Source organism: Alligator mississippiensis, chromosome 3, assembly GCF_030867095.1.
Source record: "Alligator mississippiensis isolate rAllMis1 chromosome 3, rAllMis1, whole genome shotgun sequence".
Classification (NCBI taxonomy): domain Eukaryota; kingdom Metazoa; phylum Chordata; order Crocodylia; family Alligatoridae; genus Alligator; species Alligator mississippiensis.
Window position 1 is genome coordinate 126,157,371 of NC_081826.1, and position 22,608 is coordinate 126,179,978.

The 22,608-nt window shown below is 45.2% G+C and overlaps 1 protein-coding gene across 1 annotated transcript in view; it reads left to right on the forward strand.

Moving 5' to 3' along the window:
• The window catches only part of PHLPP1 (PH domain and leucine rich repeat protein phosphatase 1), a 211,197-nt gene that overhangs the window by 66,470 nt on the left and 122,119 nt on the right, over window positions 1-22,608 (forward strand). The gene's annotated exons all lie outside the window — the stretch shown is intronic.

A 22,608-nucleotide genomic window follows, 5' to 3' on the forward strand; every position in this document is an offset into this window, starting at 1 on the left:
AGGTAATACCATGAATGTGAAATGGCTCTAAATAGTCTGAATATTGACATGCAAATGAGCCTCTAATTCTTTCCACTTAGCTTCAGAATTTCCTGCCCAGCATTTCCCTACAAGCATGCATAACTATAGAGAAGAAGAAACTTTTTGCTAGTGTTTTTCTTCCCCGCTCCTCTCTACACACACTTTTAACTACCTGTTCATCATTTTATAAACTGACTTCTTAATTTTGGTTTGTAACTTCTCAGTGCAAGAGAGGGGAACTTTTTTAACCAGACAACTCTTGAGATTCATGTACAAAAATATAGGTACGTGTATGCTTTTGCTTCCAGACTGTTCTGTATGCTTTAAACTTTCAGAAGTGTTAGAGTAGGGCTGCGCAAAACTTTGGCAGCAGTTTTGTTTCAGAGGTGTTTCAAGCCCATTTTGGCGCTCGAAACAAAACTCCAAACATCTCTGAAATAAAACCATCCAAAACATTTCAGAGTCTAGGAGCCAGGCTTGCAGGGAAACAAACTAAGAAGGAGGGGGAAGAAGGGTGAAAGAACTGCTCTGATATTGACATCTGTAGCTGGCCAGTGTCTGTAATCTTTCCCTGAGGTCCCTTTCAATCCCAGTGCACTGGGGGAGACATGGCAGCCTGCTGTCATCCCGCGCACAGATCGGGGGGCCTATGCCCCCCTATGTGAGAATCTTTCCAGGGGGCGCAGGCCCCCAGATCTGCATGCGGAATGACAGCATCCTGACACAGCCAGCTGGGGCCAGCGCCAGCACCTGAGTCTGCTCAGTATACTGAGTGCAGGGAAGACTGAGGCTTCTATCATCCACATGTTCCATGTGCTGTCTGGGAGCTTTTTTTGAAAACCCCGCACTCACTGGCTGCAGAAGTGGTGATCTGGGGCCTCTGGGCGCTCATGGCAAAGGCTCCCCCTGCAGCACGGGGCACTGAGGGACAGCAGGGATCGATCTCCCCCCCCCCCCCCCCCGGGCATGCATGCAGCAGGTGTCGCAGTGCATGGGTGCAGCATGGCTCGGCAAGGTGCTGCATGCTGTCTGGAAGCTAGGGCCACTCGGGCTGAGTGCTGTCAGGCTCCAGGTGACTGCTGGAGCCTCCCCAGCTCCTGGACAGCGCGCAGTGTCCTGCCAAGCCACGCTGCACCCATGCAATGCGAAAGCTGCTGCATGGGTGCTAGAAGAGGGGGTGGGGGTGGCAATCCCCACTGTGCAGGGGTACTCAGAAGCCCTGATTACCACTGCTGCAGCTGATGAGTGTGGGGCTTTAAAAGAAAGAAAAGGGAAAAAGCTCCCCCACAGTGCACAGAGCATGAAGATGACAGCAGGCTGCCACTGCTGGCTGGGGCCAGTGGCAGCACCAGTCTTCCCAGCACTCGGCACAGGGTGCGCCGAGCAGATTCGGGTGCTGGTGCTGGCCCCAGCCAGCAGTGGCATCATGCTGTCATCCCACACGCAGATCCAGCAGCCTGCATCCTCTGGGAAGAGTCTGGCATAGCCCTTCAGGCTTCCTGGGCGGCACAGCCATCTTTCTATCTACAGCCCTGCAGGCTGTATATGTATATATACATATATATCCATGCCCCCCAGGAGGCCTGCAGGGCAGTGCCAGTCGCTCGCTCACGCTTGCTTGCGCTCTCTCACGCTCTTGCTCTCTCTCTTTGCCAGACTCTATATATTTGCCATACTATTTATTTATTTTAATTGGACCAGCTGCATGGCTGAAACAAAGTTAGATGAGCTTTCAAATGCAAGACATGCTTCACCAGTTCTCATTTGTTATCACAGTCACCTGAGACCTGATGAAGCATGTCTTGCATTTGAAAGCTTGTCTTTTACTGGACCAACTACATGGGTGGAAAGTAGATATCACCCCCACAAAAAATCTGTGCTTCTTGCATAAACTTTCAGATCATCACTGCTTGTAAGTGAAGGAGGTTTTGGTATTTCTTGTTATGGTGAAATGAGGCAGCTAAGACCTGAGCCCTGGGTATCATGCATAGCTGTGTAAGTACACAGAGTTAGTATCCCGAACAGTCACATAAGAGTATCAACACGACAGAAAAAGGTTGTTAACATTGGTGTTGTTTAACAGTTGTGTATTGTCAATTGTTGTCTGCAGTACCATTAAAATGCTCATAGCATAGTCTCCATAAATTCATTGGATGTTAACCTGTTGTATAACAAAGTTTGTAAACTAGATGGATTTCTTAAGGGGTCTGAGGTGTTGTCATAGAACAGGAGGAGGTAACTTTCTGGAATTTATATATCACTAAATATAGGTTGGTAAAAGCTGAGGCCAGCCATATTACATTAACACATTTTATTCAAATTCTATCTTTAACCTCAGGAAATCCTGGTCTGGAAACAGTAGCTGATGAAGGAGCCCATATAAATTTAACATTTTTGAAAGCCACGTTGGAAAAGGCTGAGATTGGATTAGCAGAATCTAGGGTAAATTACTGAAATTAATAGAAACTAATACCTCTATGCCATCCCCAGTTATGTCAGTGGGAGAGTGGTTTAATAGGGTTGGCAAGGCTGAAACGTTCCTGGGAAGGGAGAGAGGAGGTGAACATTTGCTTAAGTGGGGACTATATGGGCTGGCTGGTTTTTTGATCTCCCTTTTCTCTCCACTCTTAAATCTGTAGTCCCAGGTAATAAGTACCTGGGATTTCTGGAGGTGACCATAATTCCTGGCACCAGCAGTGACTGATATTCATTGTAGGGTGGGTAAAGGCTAAAAGCACTCTCTCTCAGGCCTTGTGCCTGCTAGAGTAGGAGCATCCTGAAGTCTGTGAGGAAAGGAGAGAGGATTTAGAAGTGAGCTGAATCCTAGGGGTAGGTCAACCCTAAATTACTGGTTCCTGTAACCACACGTTGGAATCAGTAAAAGGCTTGATGGTTTTGCACAGTACCTCAATAATCTATTAATAGAGTTGTATTCTTCCATTTCAGGCCTCTCATGGGTTGGTTGTTCATTCTTTTGTATGTTCTGAGCCATTTTCCATTGGTCACTTGAGTGTATTAATGAGGATATTTTGGCACATAGAGTATATGATGCATGTATGCTATTAAAAGCTTAATAAAACACTACTCAGTTAAAAGATGACAAAACAGTCCTGTGGCTGTAATGAGTGCAGATGGATGGGGATGGGTAGATATGAGAATTATAGACATGTGACATAGACCCTTTCAGTTTTTCCAAGCCAAGACTTGTATGGTGTACCATGTAAACAATTTGTACTTTTAATTTTACTGATTTGAGCATACCAAATCTTGTTGTTTAGACCAGCTAGCATATGAAGATTTGGATACCCCTATATTAGCACGTAGCTTCATAAAATGTAATTCAACAGCATCAGAAGTCGTACTAGATTAATTTAGGTTTCTGTAAAAACAAAAAAAAACAAATTGGGGTTTGATTTGGGTATCGGAACAAAAACTACATCACCTAAACAGACAGCCTACCTATCTTTCCTGCCCAGTGAATATACTTTTGCGGTCTGTTGAATTCTCAGTTCAGTATTGGACACACTGAGTGGTTTTAAATTGCTCACTGTCTCTTTTGGTAATAAAAGTGCTATTCAGCTCAAGGGAAGATGATAACATTGTGGTTCAGGCCAGAGGTTGCTGTGTGGGTGTGGAGGAAAGATGATTCAATTCTAAGCATGTAGGATTTATAGCTGTCCTAATTAGAGCAAGTGAAATTCTGGAAATATACTTAATCAGACTTTGCAAATTAAATGGGCAAAATCGGGCAGTGCACAGTGCGGTGCCAGATGCAGTAAATCAGATTGGGGCTTTTTGTTTTGCAAGTTTTAAGGGAAACCTTAAAATATGTAGTAATAGTACTAATGCTAAAGCAATAGAACAGTTTTACACTAAGACCATACTCAGATATCTTGGCAGAAGGCAGAAACCAGCATCTGATCCCATTCTTGGCTCTTTCCTATTCATTTTTGCTGGTTTTGGTAGCTTTAAATATCATCACCTGTGCCCAAGATGCAGGAAGTGTGTTTTTTCTTTCCTTTTTTAAGACTTGACTACTGCACTGTTCATGACTCTTATCTCTAAGTGGCACTGCTTGGTTGGTACCTGGTCTAATAGGCTCTACCCTAGTCTGACTCTTTTTTTTGTCAAGGTTGCAAGGAGTTGTTGGAATAAGATGTTGAAGAAGGGTGAAGAAAATGCACACATTCTATGACCTGACAGGTCTCGGAAAAGAAGCAGACCCCAGAGGAATGTGAGAAAAGGAAGCTTCTATTTCATTCTTTATACAGTTACTTTTTTTTTCTTGCCTTCTTTGCTTTTTCTTTTCACTCTCGAACACTTAGGCAAAGTAAATGCAGTCTAAAGGCCGTGCTTTCAGAACACCATGTGGCTTTTAGTTGTCTAATATGAAGCTCCTTCTGCCTGCCCTGCTGTGTATTCTGTTCCCCAGAGGCTTATGTTATGACCGTCTTCCAGCTGGCTTAAATTTGCGAACTCTGCAGTACAGCTTGCTAGGAGGCTTGCTGATGAGTCATGTGAGCTACTCCTATCTCCCAGGGGTGGCATCTGTCATCCCAGTCCCTCATGGCCCAGTAAGTGAGATCTGATGGCATAACAGTGAAACTGAGGAGAGGAGGGGATGGGATGGGTAAGAAACCTTTCTTTCATGTTTGACTAGATCAGAATGTCTAGGAATCATGGATGTTGTGTCTGAAAACAGGGTTGGACATTTTAATGGTATGAAACCAATCTCTTATGATAAACCAACTCTGCATTTTATATAGTCAGATGAAACATAAATATCTTATTCTGAGAGCAAATCTCCTGTATAAGGGGGCATGTAGCCATTTGCCACACCCAGTCTATGTTCACATGGATTGCTTTAAGCTGCCTAAATGTAGTAGATTGGGAGCAATGCATGCAGCCATTTGCTGGTTCTAGGAGCTGCGTGAGGAACCTGATGCAAGTAACTCGGGCTATGTGGGTGCGGTTGTTGGAGGGAGAGCTAACAGGTCTGTGGGTGGGTTGCCCAGTTGAAGGGGGGTCAGGGGCCTAAAATTGCCCACTCAGGGCTGAGGGGGTGGGGAGATGGGAATAATATAGTCCTGGGGCTGGGATGAGTGGCTGGGCTTTCTCAGCCCCACGTGCAGGTGTTTGGGAGATTGGGTCAACACTTCCCTGGATCAGGTTAACCTGATCTTGATCTAGTGCAGTGAACCTCCTGAAGTGCATGAACTTGGATCACGCACCCATTTTTGGGGTGCAGTTTTAAGCCCTCTGAATTCCTGCATGATTGGGTATTTAGATTAACCTAACCCTGGTTAGGCTGATTTAAATATAACACCTCTTCGTACCCTAAGAGTCCAAGTTGAAGATGGTCAGAATGCCTGATGTTCTCAAGAAGAAGCAAACAATGGTAGATGAACCCAGCTATTGTACTTCAGTGAAGAAATCTTGCATGCTTCAAAATAATTGACTTTAGAGTATCTAGTAACCAGTGAAGACTTGAGCAGAGAACCTAGATAACTATTCAAAATTGTGAAGCTTTCAATTCTGAACATAACAGATGCAAGTTTATGGCATGTTTCAGGTGCACGGTTCATGTGTCAACCAAGATTACTCAGTTGTGTTTGCTGGCCAAATATCAACATAGGAAAAAGTTGGCTGAGAAATATGCTTACTTAGTCAAACCAAGTATCAGCTGATTTCCAAAGTCATGAATTTGGTGATGGTGAGAAACGCATCCAGGATTTTCAAATGGGGATGTGGGAGTAGCAGCTGGTGCTGCAGGCATGGCTGCAACTCTGCTCCCAGTCCCTTGCCTCCGCTCCCCTCCCCCACCCCTCACTGGGGTAGGCAGACGGACCATGCCATGGGAGCAGCCATTAGGGACTTGAAGACCCTATAGTGGGTAAGGATTCCTTCTCCTTTCCTTTCACTGCTGTCCCAAGGGCGAGGGAATCTTCAGCCTGGGACAACGGCAGCAGGAAGGCAGGTGGGTTCCACCTCCATGCACCTACTCTTGGGCTGGTGGGGAATGCTGGGGAGACTAGGCAGGGAGGGGGTACCCATCTGTTGCTGCTGCTGTTGTCCCAGGCTGAGTCCAGCTCCTGTGCAGCCTGGCTGGAGCAGAACAAGAGCTCTGCTTGCCCTCAGGATAGCAGCAGAGGGGAAGTGATGGGGGAATTTGACATTTTTCAGGGACTTAGTCCCTGGCAGCTGTTTGTGTTGTATGGAGGTGGGAGTGGGGGAGGCTGTGTGCCTGCACTCCCCCTGGATTTGCCCCTGGTGATGGCAACTAATGCTATGACTGAGTGCATTGTCAGACCTGCCTGTTATTAAAACATGGCTCTGATTCACAGTGGAGCAATGATTTTCTACTGGCTTAAGTTTGTATGTAGATATAAGAGCAAAACTGATGACTTCTTTTCTAGACATTGCAGAATTGATTTAAAGAAACTCATGGTGAACAACATTGTTTGGAACTCTTTCAGATGTGCAAGCAGGGTTGTTTGTTTTTTGTGCTTAAGTTGAAAAAAATAATGCCTTAATTGGCAGTTTCTTTATCATGACTAAATTTTGTTCAATCGTTAAAAGTAAGATAAGTGGGCTTCTGTTCAAAATCCAAATTTGTAGTCTATTATTGCAATCCTTACATTTTGGGAGGGCAAAGTTCCCAACCCATCCTTTGTCTGATAAGGAATCACTAATTTGGAAACAAAAGGGAAACTGTTCTCATGCTCTCTTTTATAACTATCCTGCATGGTAAAGTTCAAACTGGTTTAATTGGGAGGAACAGGGGAGGGAGGGCAGCTTTTTGGCTGTAGAAGCTTGTTAACTTCAGGAGAAGGTTCTTCACTGAGTGACAGATCTGGTTTCTGTTCCCAAAGCTGCAAGAAGTCTCCAGACTTGCTGAAAAGCCTGATCCTTATTGCTTTATGTAAAGGAATGTTATCAAATGAGTGTGGAGAGGTCATTCTTTTAACATGCCATGTTTTCCCTAGTACTTCTAAAGCAAGGTTTGAAACTGAATAAGTAAACCAAATGTGGCATTAGACAGAATGTAAATCCATTCTTACCCCAATTCAGTCTCTTTGCAATCCCTAGCTGAGAATTAAGATATGGCTTAATCAATGTTGGTCTTCAAAGTTAATTTCCCAGCAGAGGTAATGCTATTCTGCATTGCATTTGAAAGAAATGAGGCTGGTTTTGCTGAAGTTACTAAGTTGGAAAGGTCGGGGGGGGGGGGGCGTTGTGTGGGTTTTTTTTCCTGAGGTAAGTGTTTCGGGTTCTTCCTCCCCACCCCAAAAGTACCTTCCTCCCCCCCCCCCCATCGTCTTTTTCCTTGCATCTTTCGTAGCATCTACCTTGCATTATGCACTGAGGAGACCTGTGACTTTTCCTTGGTAATTCCTCCCACCTGTTTAAATCCTGCTTAGCATAATGGAAATTCATAGATAAGGAGATCCCAGGCTTGTTAAAAATTGTTTGATGAGGAATACTGAAATGCATCTATGTGTCTTAGAAGAAAGGGATTAAGCCCAGGTAATGCTCTTCAAGCATAGTAAAGTGAATATAACAGCATAGAGAGCCATGTACTTGGGGATAATACAATAACTCCACTGTTGGTCAGAAAATTCTGCAACAGGAGGGGCTCCAGGCCAGCTCCTGATGCACAGAAACTGTTTTAGTGGACAAAATTGAATTGTGTGTGTGTATATGTGCACTATAATTGCCCCTCGGAATAAGATAAATATTTTTGCCTCGTGAAGACTTGATGTCAAGTAAATACTATTTTAACCCTGATATGCAATCTGTAGTCTGTGGGCTGTATTGTTGTGTTTACATTGGCAATGCCTGCAATGTACTTCAGGTACAAATAAATACACATTTTAGTTGATTTAAATGAGAGGGAGCTGCTGCTTTGGAGTACACATCACCAATTGTGCTGTAAGTGTTGCATCTGCACGGTCTTGTAGTGATACAAGAGAAGTGAATTTGCTTGAATTTTGACCCTCAGTAAACCAGGGTTAAAATTAGAGGTGTATTGCCACATAAGTGTCACTACAGAATCAGGCAGACATAAGGGCTTTTATTGGTATCCTTTGAAATGGATACAGTTGTTACATCTGTATACCTGTAGCAATTCAATTGTTCAAGTCTATGGGATGCTATATCTAAAAAGCTTGGTAAATATGAACAGCAGGTCTTCATGGTTTGCTGAGTGTAACAGTTTGGCTGATGGTACTTAATTGGCAACCTCTGCAGCTGAGCCACGCTTAAATTGTGAAGTGCGCCATATCTGAATAAAAAACAGTTGAGGAGTAATAGTATTCTGTGTCATTTCAGTTGTGGAGTAAAACAAATGACCTTCATGCTTTGAGTTTAGCTCCCATATTTCTGCTTCTATCAAGAAATATGCTGCTACCAGTTTCCTATGGAAATGCTGACTTTTTTTAATTACAAAACCCCAAAATAAAACTCCAAGCATAATGCTTAACTTTTCCCCTTTCTCCCTGTCTCAGGGAATTTCATACAGACAAACCATGGACCTTCCCAGATGCTGTTCTTCAGCATGTTCAGGATTGCTACACTATCACTGTGCCCTCTGGCACACGTTCATTTCATGGTGAGATGGGATCTGTTCCCTGATCCCAACATGTGCATGCTAGGACATGTGATTTGGGACTGAGGATCAAATCCCAGTTGTGCCATTGCTACTTGCCTGTGCAGGGGTAGCTTCATGTCAGGATTCCAGGCTCCCCCTGCACCAGCAAATAGAAAGCCAGGTGCCTGGTGAACCAGGCAGCTGGGACTGCTTATAAGCTGATTGTCGATGTCAGTTCTGGCACCTCACCAAAACTAGTCAAGACTCCAATGTGATTCTGGGGATGAGCCCAATCATCAGCTGACTGCAGTCCCATCCCTGGGGTTCTGGTTGTCAGTCTCAGCCTCAGAACTGCAGTAGAACCAGTTTAAGACTCTGGTGCAGTCCGAGGGCTCAGAATATCAGTCAGCTGGTGGTGCAGTCCCAGGGCTGAGATCTGCAAAGTCAGTTCAAATCTTTGGTGTGGTCTCACTTCCGGACTTCTCTGGAACTGGTCCCAGAGCCCCACTATGCATCAGGCTGCACAGCGAAGACCCTGTCACACTTTCAGTTTAAGGCACAATAGAAACCAGCCATAAAATTATTACACCGACTTTGTGGAATAGTTCTGTTGCTTATTTCCCATTTTACTGTGCCATTGACATGAACATATGACCTGGTTACTTTTAAAGCTGTGATTAACTGGGGAATCTTGTCTTAAGTGTAACGTCTGCCATGAGCCTAAGGCACGTAAGTGAAATTAGGCTATTAAGTGCATCAGAAATGGTGTTTTAGAAAGTTAGTCATATGCTAACCATGTTGCCTGCTTTTGGCAGGTGTGGCCAGAAGTGTATATAGAAGAGGGGAGGGTTAGAGCAGTGCTTCAGTGTATGAAGACTAAATCCTCTCAAGAAATCCTGATTCTCTCCAGAAGCAACTGAGAGAGGCTCTATTAGACTAGTCTTTTGAGCTTTGTGCATAGGGTTAGAAGTAGGATTGGAGAGGGGGATTATTACCTTCCTGAGGACTGACACAAGCCCTGAGGTGATAAGAATTACTCCATTAAACCTAATGACAATACATCAAAGAATGTCTTGGTGAATAAAATCATTGATTCTAAGACAAACTTTTTGCTGCTTCTACAGCACATCATATAAAAGGAACCTGGTCCCAGTTAGAGCATTTGTTAAAAGTACTTGTTGTGGCAGTGTAGGCTTCTGGTACCTTCTAGAAGGCAGTGCATGGGACTGCACTACAAATACTTTCACAGCTGACACTGGAGTAGAGGTTGTAGAAGCACTGAGTGGCTCCCATAAGTGCTACTGTGGCTGCTGTGCAAAATCATAGTGCTAAAAGACTATATGCATGGGAAGAAGGGGAGATTTATAGGTATCTGTTAAGAGAGTAAGATGGGCAGGCTACACGAGGGAAGAACGTACTCATCTCGTGTCCACTGAGAGTGGCCGTTTTGATTTCTTGTAGAATTGCTGTAATATGTTCCTGCTCATAAGAATTGGTTAAGGAATCCTAAACCCAGGTAAGCAGAGTGAATTGTAACTAGACACTCCAGTCTAATTACAACCAGGGAAGCTAAGGGTTGGTGCTGCCCTGCAGCAGTGTGCAGAGGACAGCATTACCCACCAAATGGGTTCATAGTAGGAATAGGACTTGCTGACATTAGGTTGTTAGCTTTGCCTTTTCCTGACCATTGGGACACCCTTTTAAAAATCAAAGCTGCATAACCTAAAAATATGCTTTCTTACTAACTGAGCAGAGGAGGAAAGATTCAAAGCTTCATTAATGTCTTCTGTATGGCCTGGTCAATAGTGAGGCGTGATATTGGCTGGCTATAGAGGGGGGAGCCTTTCTAACCAGTGCCACTTGAAGTCGAAGAGAGAGCCCAGGTCTGTCAGTTTCTGTCAGGACACTGTAACAAAGTCACAGATATGGCTGAAGTCTTAGTAGTTTTCCAATGGATTTCTTTCAACAGTGTAGATTTCCTATTTTTAGCTTCTACTGTAGATTGACTAAATACTTGCTAACTAGGCATCTAGATACTGTAGCTTACTAACTAGGCATCTAATTATAAATTAACTTTTCCCACCAAGTCACAGTAATGACTTACTGATTGTAGATTTGTCTCTTAAAAATGTGAGGTTCTGTTTGTTTGTTTGTTTTTAATTTCAGAAGTGATGTTCAGCAGGAGAATTGAGAATGCACAAGGTTCTTTTTACCTGAAAATTTTTTTTTCCAAATCCCAGCACTGCCGTGTACATTTCTAAAAGGAGCAGGTTGCATGACTTAAATTACTTGTCCTAGTTTTTCAAAAACCTATTCAGAAGCATGCATTTGAGCTTTATAATGAGGTATGTCAGTATTTACTCTTGTACTTTTCCTCTTCTCCATTTAAGGTCATCCTAATGTCATTTAACCCATCTGTTAGTTGAAATCTTGTCAGGTTAAATTGCTGTCCAAATTTTGCCCACTGGAGAGCCATTCAGTTGATTGTTGAACATAAATGACCCTTAGATAATTTCTGAAAATGGATCTGCACCTCTGTACCAAGACTGCTAAGATCAAGATGAATTGGTGGAAGCTGAGGCTCCACAGGCTGTTAAAATAAGTGGCCATGTGGGCTTAGTTTTGCCTGCTGGCTGCACTTTGGCCACCCGTGTGTACATATATTGTGGCTGATGATAAAATAAATTGTGTTAACTGATGATTGCTGCTGACATGCTGAAGTAGCATGTTGTATTCTGTAAATATGATTCAGAGCTAATGAAGCACATCAAGGAGAAGCAGCTTTTTACATAATAATGCATAGCTTCAGCACCAACTTGATTAATCCATTTGGACAAGTAACGGTGAACTTCTGAATGGCTTATTACAGGATGCTTGAGTAACTCAGTTAAAAACAACAACCTTTGTGTTGGCATGAAAATCTCTTTTTTTTTTAATTTGTTTTATATGAACTACCGGCTAAGTTCTCTTCAAAAGCATACTATTTTTGTTTTGGAACAGTAGGATGAGAAGCCTGTGGTGATGCATTAACAAAAAAAAGCACTTCTAGCTGCAGGCTGGAAAACATTATTTGGAGCATCATCCATGGATATAGAACAGTGATGAGGAGCATGGGGGTGGAGGCTAAGACAGGAACAGGAAGAAAATGAAACTTCATAGATCATGTTATATGAAGATGCAGATTTTTCCTCTGGAATCAGGTCAGAACGAGACAGGTGAAGGTTGAACTTGGGAGTTTTTAAAGTCAGATTCAGAGTTTTTTAATGCAAAGCGTGTTTCATTTCCTTGTAACAACTTTTTCCACTGCTTCTGTCATCTCCCTGTAATCACTTGGGTTTTATTACCATGAAGGCTCAGACAAAGCAGCAGACCGTGTTTGTATATTTTTCCCCCAATTATTAATGAAATTAGTTGGGCTCAGGGACCAAGAAAAATCTAGGTTTGTCTCGGATTTAATGACCACCTTGGGTGTTTCTGCATTGGCCTTATAATTACAAACTGTAACTGTTTGTAAACTGTCAGCATTTGCAGCTGTTCTAATTCTATTCATGATCCTAGGATGTGGGATCTTTAAGACAGTTGTTGATTGAATTAATTCTAACTGCTGCTTGCTAGTGAGTTTTTTTCCATGAATGTTGAGCTGCATTATTGATTTGACTACATTAAAATTATTGTTCACTGTTAGCTAACTGAATAAATTAGTTGGGCTGGTAAGTATTTCTTCACCCTCCGCTATAACACACACTTTGTTCAAAAAATCACATTACAACTCATTTAAGATTATTTGGGCTAGGGACAGACTTTCAAAAAGCCTGAATCTGAATTAATTCGATCTTTGCAGGTTAGTCTGACCTGGCTAAACTGAATCAGTTTTGTAACTGGATAGATATCCCAGAAATGTAGTCCCATTCCTGCAGTGGCTCAGGCTAGAAGCTGGGGGGCGCTAGAGCAGCCCTCCATTCCCTTGGACAGGGCTGAGCTGAGGGGGGATGTGGCTAGGCCCTGGCAGGATTAGGGAGGGATTCTCCCTGTCCTTGTATGATAACAGAGCATTTATCAGCTCTGTTATAGTTTCATAGTTTCTGGGGTTGGAAGGGACCTGAACAGATCATCAAGTCTGACCCCCTGCCCTGGGCAGGAATGAGTACTGGGATCATAATACCCCAGCCAGATATCTATCCAACCTCCTCTTCAAGATCCCCAAGGTAGGGGAGAGCACCACCTCCCTGGGGAGCCCATTCCAGAGCCTGGCAGCCCTAACTGTAAAGTAATGCCTCTTGATATCAAGCCTGAACCTGCTCTCAGTCAATTAGAGGTTGTTATTCCTTGTTATCCCAGGTGGTGCTCGGGGGAACAGAGCCTCACCTATTTTCCTCTGGTCCCCCGTGGTGCGTTTATAGACGGCCACTACATCCCCTCTGAGTCTTCTCTTATAGATTCATAGATTTTAGGGTCGGAAGGGACCTCAATAGATCATCGAATCTGACCCCTGCATAGGCAGGAAAGAGTACTGGGTTTAGATGACCCCAGCTAGATGCCTATCTAACCTCCTCTTGAAGACCCCCAGGGTAGGGGAGAGCACTACCTCCCTTGGGAGCCCATTCCAGACCTTGGCCACTCTAACTGTGAAGAAGTTCTTCCTAATGTCCAATCTAAATCTGCTCTCTGCTAGCTTGTGGCCATTATTTCTTGTAACTCCCAGGGGCGCCTTGGTGAGTAAAGCCTCACCAATTCCCATCTGTGCCCCCGTGATGAACTTATAGGCAGCCACAAGGTCGCCTCTCAGCCTTCTCTTGTGGAGGCTGAAGAGGTCCAGGTGCCCTAGTCTCTCCTCGTAGGGCTTGGCCTGCAAGCCCTTAACCATAAGTGTGGCCCTTCTCTGGACCCTCTCCAGGTTCTCCACATCCCTCTTGAAGTGCGGCACCCAAAACTGCACGCAGTACTCCAACTGTGGTCTGACCAGCGCCCGATAGAGGGGAAGTATCACCTCCTTGGTTCTGTTCGTCATGCATCTGCTGATGCACGATAAAGTGCCATTAGCTTTTCTGATAACTTTGTCACACTGACGACTCATGTTCATCTTGGAGTCCACTAGGACTCCAAGATCCCTTTCTGCTTCCGTGCCTCCAAGCAGGTCATTTCCTAGGCGGTAGGTATGCTGGACATTTTTCTTCCCTATGTGCAGCATTTTGCATTTCTCCCTGTTGAATTGCATTCTGTTGTTTTCTGCCCATATGTCCAACCTGTCCAGGTCTGCTTGTAGTTGTTCCCTGCCTTCCGGTGTGTCCACTTCTCCCCAGTTTTGTGTCATCTTCAAACTTGGACAGAGTACACTTCACTCCCTTGTCCAAGTCGCTGATGAAGACATTGAAAAGTATTGGTCCAAGGACCGAGCCCTGCGGGACCCCACTGCCAACACCCTTCCAGGTCGATACAAACCCATCCAGTACGACTCTCTGGGTACGACCCTCTAGTCAATTCGCCACCCACCGGACTGTGTAGTCATCCACGTCACAGCCTCTTAACTTGTTCACCAGTATGGGGTGGGATACCGTATCGAAGGCCTTCCTAAAGTCTAAGTAAACGACGTCAACCCCTACTCCTGCGTCCAGGTGTTTTGTAACCTGGTCATAAAAAGAGACTAGATTAGTCAGGCATGATCTACCTGCTACGAACCCGTGCTGGTTTCCCGTCAGCATATTTTTTCCTGCCGGGCTCTCGCAAATGTGAGCCCTGATAATTTTTTCAAAGACTTTGTCTAGGATGGAGGTGAAACTGACTGGCCTATAGTTGCCTGGGTCCTCCTTCCTCTCCTTCTTGAAAATGGGTACCACACTGGCCCTTTTCCAGTCCTCCGGGACCTGGCCCATGCGCCGTGAGCATTTAAATATTCCCTCCAGTGGCTGTGCAGTGACATCAGCCAGTGCCTTCAGTACCCTCGGAGGGAGCTCATCTGGGGCTGCCGACTTAAAGGCATCCAGTTCCTCCAAGTGCCTCTGCACCATCTCAGGGTCTATGCTTGGTAGTCTGGCGTCTTGCTGCTGCCTCTACAATCCCAGTGAGAGACTTGTCTCGCCCCTCACTTAGGAACACTGAGGCAAAGAACTTGTTGAGGAGTTCAGCCTTGTCCCCCCTGTCCGTCACCAATTGCTTATGCCCATTTAGTAGAGGTCCTATTCCACCCTGGGCCTTCCTTTTACTCCCTATATAAAGAACAATTTTTTGTTATCCTTAACTTGGGATGCCATCCTCAGCTCCATGGTAGCTTTGGCCTGTCTAACTGCCTCCCTACAACCGCAAGCAGAGGAGGTATACTCCTCTTTAGTAATCTCTCCCCATTTCCACTTTTTATATGCCCCCTTTTCCCTGCATTGGGATCATCTCCCTCTGTGCTCAAAGGATCATTTCCTTAAGGCACAGCCACCCTTCCTGGGCTCCCAACTCTTTAAAACTCTTACTCTGCAGTGCTTCCTTGACTAAATGCCTGAGTTCATTGAAGTCGGCTTTCCTAAAGTCTAGCACTTTCACCCTACTAGTTACCTTACCCACTCGATGTCTTATGGTGAATTCTATTATTTGGTGATCACTGTCCCCCAGATGACCACCTATCTGTAGGTCTCCTACCATGTCATCCCCCGTTGCCAATACCAGGTCCAGTAAGGCATTCCCCCTAGTGGGACCATGTACCTCCTGCGTCAGATGGAGGTCCTTTACACAGGATAGGAACCTGTGTGAACAGTGGGACTTTGCTGTCTGTCTCCCAGCAGATGTCTGGGTAGTTTAGGTCCCCCATGACTACTGCCTCCCTAGTTTTTATGGTCTCCGAGAGCTGTCTCAGGAGCCCCAAATCTAGTTTTTCCCCTTGGTGTGGGGGTCTGTAGCAGATCCCTACCACCAAATCCCTTTCTCCTTGGACTCCATGTAACCTAACCGCCATCCTTCTACTTTCTCCTTCTCCGATTCCATTTTGATAAGGGTCAATGTATATCGCTCATTGACATAGAGCGCCACCCCTCCCCCTCTCTTTGCCACTTTATCCTTTCTGTACAGCTTATTACCCTCAATGTGTACCGCCCAGTCGTGGGAAGAATCCCACCAGGTTTCTGTTAGCCCTACTAAGTCGTAGGTATTTTCTGCAAGCAGGAGTGCTAGTTCATCCTGCTTGCTCCCCGTGCTCTTAGCGTTAGTGTATAGGTACTTGAGCCCTGTGACTGACGCCTTTGTTGCCCCCCGGCTCTGATGCCCAAAGGGCCCCTTATTGCTTACCTGCTTATTGCTTGCCTGTGGTGTACTGCTGGCCGCCCCATGGCTTGCAGGTTCCCGATGTTCTCCTTCTTCAGGCTGGGCTGTCCTTGTAGGTGCCACATGGTTTGGTGGTCCACGGCTTCCCCTGCCCTCATCATCCCCTCCCCCCAACGAGCCTAGTTTAAAGCCTGCCAGAGGAGATCTGCCAACCTAGAAGAGAACACACGCTTACCTTTGGGGGACAGGTGAAGCCCATCCCAACTGAGCATGTCTTTCATCGTGATGCACGGGTCGTTGTCAAGGAAGCCGAAGCCTGCCTCCAGACACCGTTGCCGAAGCCACCAGTTGGTCTCTCTAATGCAGTTCTCGTGTCATCTTCCACGTCCGCTCACTGGTAGGATAGAAGAGAATACCATCTGTGCACCTCTTTCGCTCAGCACGCCGCCCAGAGCATGGTAGTCCATCATCAGGTGATCGGGGGTTCTCCTGGCCGCATCATTAGTACCCACATGGACTAGGACCATGGGGTAGTAATCGGTGGGCTGAATCACGGCCTGGATCATTCCCGTATTCATTCTCTTGTGGAGGCTGAATAGATTCAGACCCTTTAGTCTATCTTCGTAGGGCCTGGCCTGCTGCCCCTTGACCATGCGAGTGGCCCTCCTCTGGACTCTCAAGGTTAGCCACATCTCTCTTAGAGTGTGGTGCCCAGAGCTGGGTGTAGTACTCCAACTTCAGCTTGACCAGTGCCACATAGAGGGGAAGGATTACCTCCCTGGACCTGCTTGTGATGCATCTATAGATGCATGACAAGGTGCAGTTGGCTTTACTGACCGCTTCCTCGTGTTGGCGGCTCATATCCATCCTGGAGTCAGCAATTGCTCCGAGATCCCTTTCACCACAGTGTTGTTGAGAAAGGTGTTCCCCAGCTTGTAGGTGTGTTGCAGGTTCCTTCTCCCTAGATGCAGCACCTTGCACTTGTCTGTGTTGAATTCCATTCTATTCTCCTCCGCCCACCTCGGTAACCTATCTAGATCTAGTTGGATTCTGTCCCTCCCCTCCATTGTGCCTCCTTCTCCCCACATCTTTGTGTCATCAGCGAATTTGCACAGCGTGCTTTCCACACCTGCCTCCAAGTCAGTGATAAAGATGTTGAATAGCACAGGCCCGAGGAATGAGCCCTGGGAAACTCCACTGCCCACATCCCTCCAGGTTGAAAATGACCCATCCACCACCACACTCAGGTTGCAACCATCGAGCCAGTTTGCCACCCATATGTATAGGCATCAGTGCCGCAGTGACCTAGTTTTTTTTATGAGTATGGGGTGAGAAACAGTGTCAAAGGCCTTCTTGAAGCCCAAGTTATGGGAATGTAACACCCCATCAGAAAACAAATATCTCTCTCATTAGTTCAAACTCTTCTTAAACAAAGAAGGAACTGAGGGAAATTACCAGCTGAGCTTTAATTAGCTCCAGAAAGCCCTAAGCCGGGGGCGGGCAATTATTTTGGGCGGAGGGCCGCTTACTGAGTTTTGGCAAGCTATCGAGAGCCGCATGACAGGCAGGCCAGGGCAGATAAATATTAATTTTCAAAATTTTTTAGGTGCCCCACGAGCCAGACATAATGGCCTGGTGGGCTGCATCTGGCCCCCGGGCTGCATTTCGCCCACCCCTGCCCTAAGCCAACACTGCTGTTTGCCACAGCACGGACTGTAGCCAGCATGTGGTCTGCTAGCTAATGCTGAGGTGTCTGTGTAAGACAGAGGGGACGGGGGATCCCAGCTCGGTAGGGAGGGGAGGGAGAAAGCAGGAGGAACCCAGGCAGACATTGCTGTGCCTGCAAGTCTCTACCAGAGTTGCAGCTAGGGAGCAGAGGGGAGGGGCCCAGCACTGCTGTGGAGCAGAAATCCCCACCCAGCTCAGAGAGCATGCTGGGATGCTAGGGGAGTCTGATTTAGCTTGAACCAGGAAGGGGCCTGGGACAGATATTGCATAAACTGGTTTGACCCAAATCAGTTAAACCTGGTTGACTGTAGTATCAGAATGATCTCAGACTGGTTTCAGCTATTTTCAAACTGGTTTATGTGTACTGAACATCTGTTCATTCATGAGGTGTAGGAGGTGCATGCGGGTGCATGTGCACCCCTGAGATTTGTGGTGCACTCCCTGCGATTGGCTGCCTAGCCGTTGAGGGCAGTCGCCACTCACTACCCCAGCAGCATCTGCAGGTAGGCACCAACCACTGGTCGGTGCTTACCATGCCTCCCTCCCCCCCCCCACTGCTGACACTGCCACAGCTCCCTGTAGGAGCTCCCCACTTGCTACTGCCACTGTTGCCTGCGGGTGGTTGCTGTGCCATCCAGCCTCTGGGGACATGCGTTGTTCATGGTTCTATTATGGGTTTAAACTTGTTTCTGATCACTTAAACTGGTTTGTGTGTAATGTCTGTCCCTAGCCCTGAAGATAATGTGTTACAGTGGAGATAGGGTCTAAGCTGACTTGATGGCTTATGAGCATCTTGCAAATCCTGCACCTAGCAAAAGAAGCAAAATCAGCATTTAAGCTATTTACATCAGCAGCCTTTAAGCCTATTTTCTTCTAAAATTTGCTGGTTTTCTTTTTCAAGCTCATTCTTACCTAGTACAGGCATCCTGAATAGATGCATCTCTTGGAACATCGTAATTAGCTGTGGGAAGCCTGTCATTTGTGGGTATTCCCAGGAAATGTATGGAAAGTAGTGACCTGCTCTAGTGGTGAACTAAACATTGTGACTGGACATGACCGAAGTTGTGTTCCCCAAACAGATGGCACTTCAGCCTTGAAAAGGTTCTGGTCTTCTTGAATTTCATTGTATATCCCTTACTTGTAAACCTTCCACTTAGATAACTGGGTGCTTGCAGCCTGCATAGATTGTATGTATGGAAAATATGGCTTTCAAACCACTTGTTTCTCAAATAATAACTAAGGCATAACATTTTGGAGGCAAGAAAAGCTGGGCATAACCGTTTGTAGTGTCCTGGGGCATATATGCCCCCTTCTGCACTGCTTGCAAATGAATTTTACTGAGCGCACCAGTGAGCTTACTTTTCTGTGATTTGAGTTCTGCACTGAGAATAATTTGAAACCAAGTATGGATTTGGCATGTCTTCCTGCATTAGCTTAACATGTCTTGGAAAGTAGTGCTATTGGTGGAAAAAGCACTTCTGCTAAAAAGATTCCTGTAATATATTTTGGGGAAAAAAATCAGAAGTAAAGTTGTAAAGGCTGTCCACATTTATTTAAAATATCTACGACTAGGTTATTTATCTCCTGAGATAATCGGAAGGAATATTGGTTTATGGGCTCTTGTCCAGCCAGAAGAATAAAATAAGTTTGCCTGGATCTGGTAAGAGGCAAAGAATAGGTACAGTCTGTTGCAGAGTTGCTATCCTCTTTGGCACTTATTATAAGGTTCTGGGCAAACCTTATAATAAGTGCCAAAGTTGTTGGCTGCTGCTTTCGGAAATGGTAGAATTAGTTAAATAACCTTAGGTCCCTTGACTCCTCTCCAGAAAAGACCCTCTAGAACAGTGATTCTCAACCAGGGTGTCATGGCATGTGACGATGCCTTGAAATACTTTCCAGGGTGCTGTGAGATGCCACACAATGTTAGCATCATTAGGTATGCAAACATGATTCTCTCAAGCTCAGATTAGGAATTCATAATGCTAAAAACATTATGACCTGTTGTGGTCTTCCTCAGGTCTTTGCAACAGAAAAAAATGGTTTATTTTTCTGTGGTCCAAACATCAGTGAAAAATAAGAGCCGGCATTTCCAAGGGGTGCCTCAAGCCTGAAAAGGTTGAGAAATCACTTCCCTAGAGCCAGCACTAGGTTAGCTTCAGTGTCAGGGTAATGAGCAGGGTTTTCTCTGTTTAAAAATAGCAAATTCTCTAATAAAATATGACAAATTCTCTGATCAAAAAAAACAATCGGTGGTGTTCCACAATTAAAATGAAATACTGTATATAGGTATCAGTTGAATACAATGTTGTGTTTGATATAGTTACAATTTTAAAGCAGTTTGTAAACCTACTAGTTCCTCAATCACTATATAATAAAATAAATTCTAAATATCTATAAATGTTGGCGTTTGATTTTGGGTTTCTTATCATGGAAAATCAGAGCTCCCTCTGCCCCCTTCACTCACCAGGATGTGGGTCCTGCTGTGGCTGTTACTGCTTCCCCCCCCACTGTTTTGTGGTACAGAAAAGCCCTGATATGCCAATGCCATTGCCCCTCACTTCTAACCCCAGTCCCAGGCCCCAGCCCTGCTGGAGCCCATCAGTCCCCCCACACACCCCTCCAACCAGCCAGCCCTGCCAGAGAGGGCATCCAGCTGCCAGGGCTATGGGGCCAGAGACCTGGGTCTGTAGCCCCCTGATCTCACCAGCAGGGAGATTTGGTGCTGCTGCTGGGTGAGGTGCCTCCTGTCTACCCGGCAGCAGTGGGGGTGGTGGCGCAGAATTGTGCCCCTCTGCTGTTGCCAGGCAGGCAGGAGCACATCACCATGCTGGTATGGGGCTTTCCATGGCAGCACTGAGCCTACCCACCCCCCTCTGCTCTGCTGCTCCAGGTGCCACTTGCTGGGCCACACAAGCCCCAGAGGGAGGGCAGCAGGGTGGGGAGCCCCAAGCCCACAGCCATTAGCCCGCCCCCACCCTGTGCAAAAGTCTGGGGGGCATGTGCCCCCCATGCTGTCCTGCCAGGAATACGTGTATTGGTAGGGAGCCAGCCTCCCCACACCATCCTGCTCCCTGCCCACGGTGCCATCCCGCTCCCTGCCTAGCATAACATAATGAATGTTCAAATTTGGTCAGCTAGCAGTTGTTTTACTTTGCCTTTATTTTCACTAACTTGTTTGAGCCCTGGATTGCTTAACACCATAATTTTAGTTAATTATTCAACAGTTTGGTTTTTTAAAACTCTGACTGGCTACCCAGTGAAGAGAACCTGTACTATGTGACTTGAGAGGAGAGAAACATAACTTTCCTATACACTGTCCTTTCCTAAAATTAATTCACAAAAATATTAGTCAAGCTTTGGTTTTATCAAGAAACTTTATTCAGTCTCTTTGCAAGCAGACTTGCACATGAACTTTAGTTTTAATTTGGACATGTTCATGCCCTATATACTTGTATGGGTGCTCACAAAAAGTTAACTCCTCAATTAAAATTGGTATTCATGAATGCTTATGCATTAGTTGCAAAGGTCTATATTTTTTAGTTAGGGGGATGGGAGAAGTCACTTACACTTTTCAGTTATGTCCCCTTTGCACCCCCTCCCCAAGGGAGCTTGTATGTATTTGTTCTGACAGAGAAGTCAGCTAAGCAAATCATAGGAACTAGGTGATTTTGTTTATATCCCTAGCTGAACAGTAATTACTGTCTCTCTCCAGAACCTTTTCTTTCACTTCCTCACAATTAAAACAGCTCTTGTAGGGAGAGAGAATGAAAAAACATAATAAACATAAACCTACTTTGATTTTTTTTTTTTTAATTCCAGTTTCTCAGATTTGGAACTTTCTATTGTTAGCTCTTGTTTAACAGCAATCCGTAAGACAGCGTGTGTGGTTATTTTTAATACAAGACCTTTAATATGCAGAATGCAAATTGGATGAAGTAAACTGCACACAGTCCTCATCTCGTAATTATATTCTAGGTCACTGGTTCACGTTGTCTCACACCACTAGGCAGTTAGTGCAGAAACCTAGATTTATGAAGTAAAACTGAGTAAGATGAGTTGGGACAATCAGGGGAAGTATTCAAGCTTCTACAGTGGGGCAAAGACCTCCCCCTTCCTCAGACCCTTCCTCTGTCTGCAGTGGGATTCATGAAAAAGAAACAATATTTTCTTTGTAGTCTGAAGTCAGTAGCCAAGCCCAGATCCTTTAGTCATTCTCTTTAAGAGATGAAAACTGCTGAGCAGACTCTCTCATCCATGTTTTGGGAGTTTCTCTAGTTTTGTGCTTATTAATTTCTTGTGGCCGCAAACAACAGTGGAGTAATGCAAGTAACATGTTGCCTGAAGGTCATGCTCTGGGGAACCACAGATTGAGACAAGATAAAGTCTTATTATTCCATAACTAAGATGCACCCCTGTAGCTCTAAGAAATTCTCAGGCATTTAACTTGATTGCCTAGAAGTATTTACACCCGAGACTCTATTCCTTCATGCTGAAGAGTGCTCACAAATTCATCTAATCAATGGCCACTTGTGTGCAGTCTGTTTTTTCTACAACAGTTGTCAGTTTTTTCCCTAGTGCTGCTCTTGCACAGGGAATGGAATCATGCTAGGATAGATTAGATGCGTCTGCCAGACTACTTGCATGTTCTCTCTTACTCCTCTTTGCATTTGCTCTTCTTTTAGCTGAGGAGTGAAGAACTGTTCTTAAGCACATATCTTATACTTCCATTGTTGGTCTGGATGTGCATGCTCCAGAAGATGTGCATGGGCAATTTAGTTCAGTCTTTCCACATCCCTTCAGGCTGGAGACCGAAGTTGCATATAAACCCATGTAAGTAATTGGAAACTGGTTCAATTCTGCAACACAGCAGAAGTTCAATGCACATAAGCTACTTTCAAGTGGCTGAAACTGGTTTAAGATAAACCTGGATGGATGTAGTATCAGACTTAACTGATTTTAATTTAAATGGGTTTATTGAATCTGGAAGGGATCTGGGACAGAAGTTCAAGTTAAGTCAGCCCCCCAGC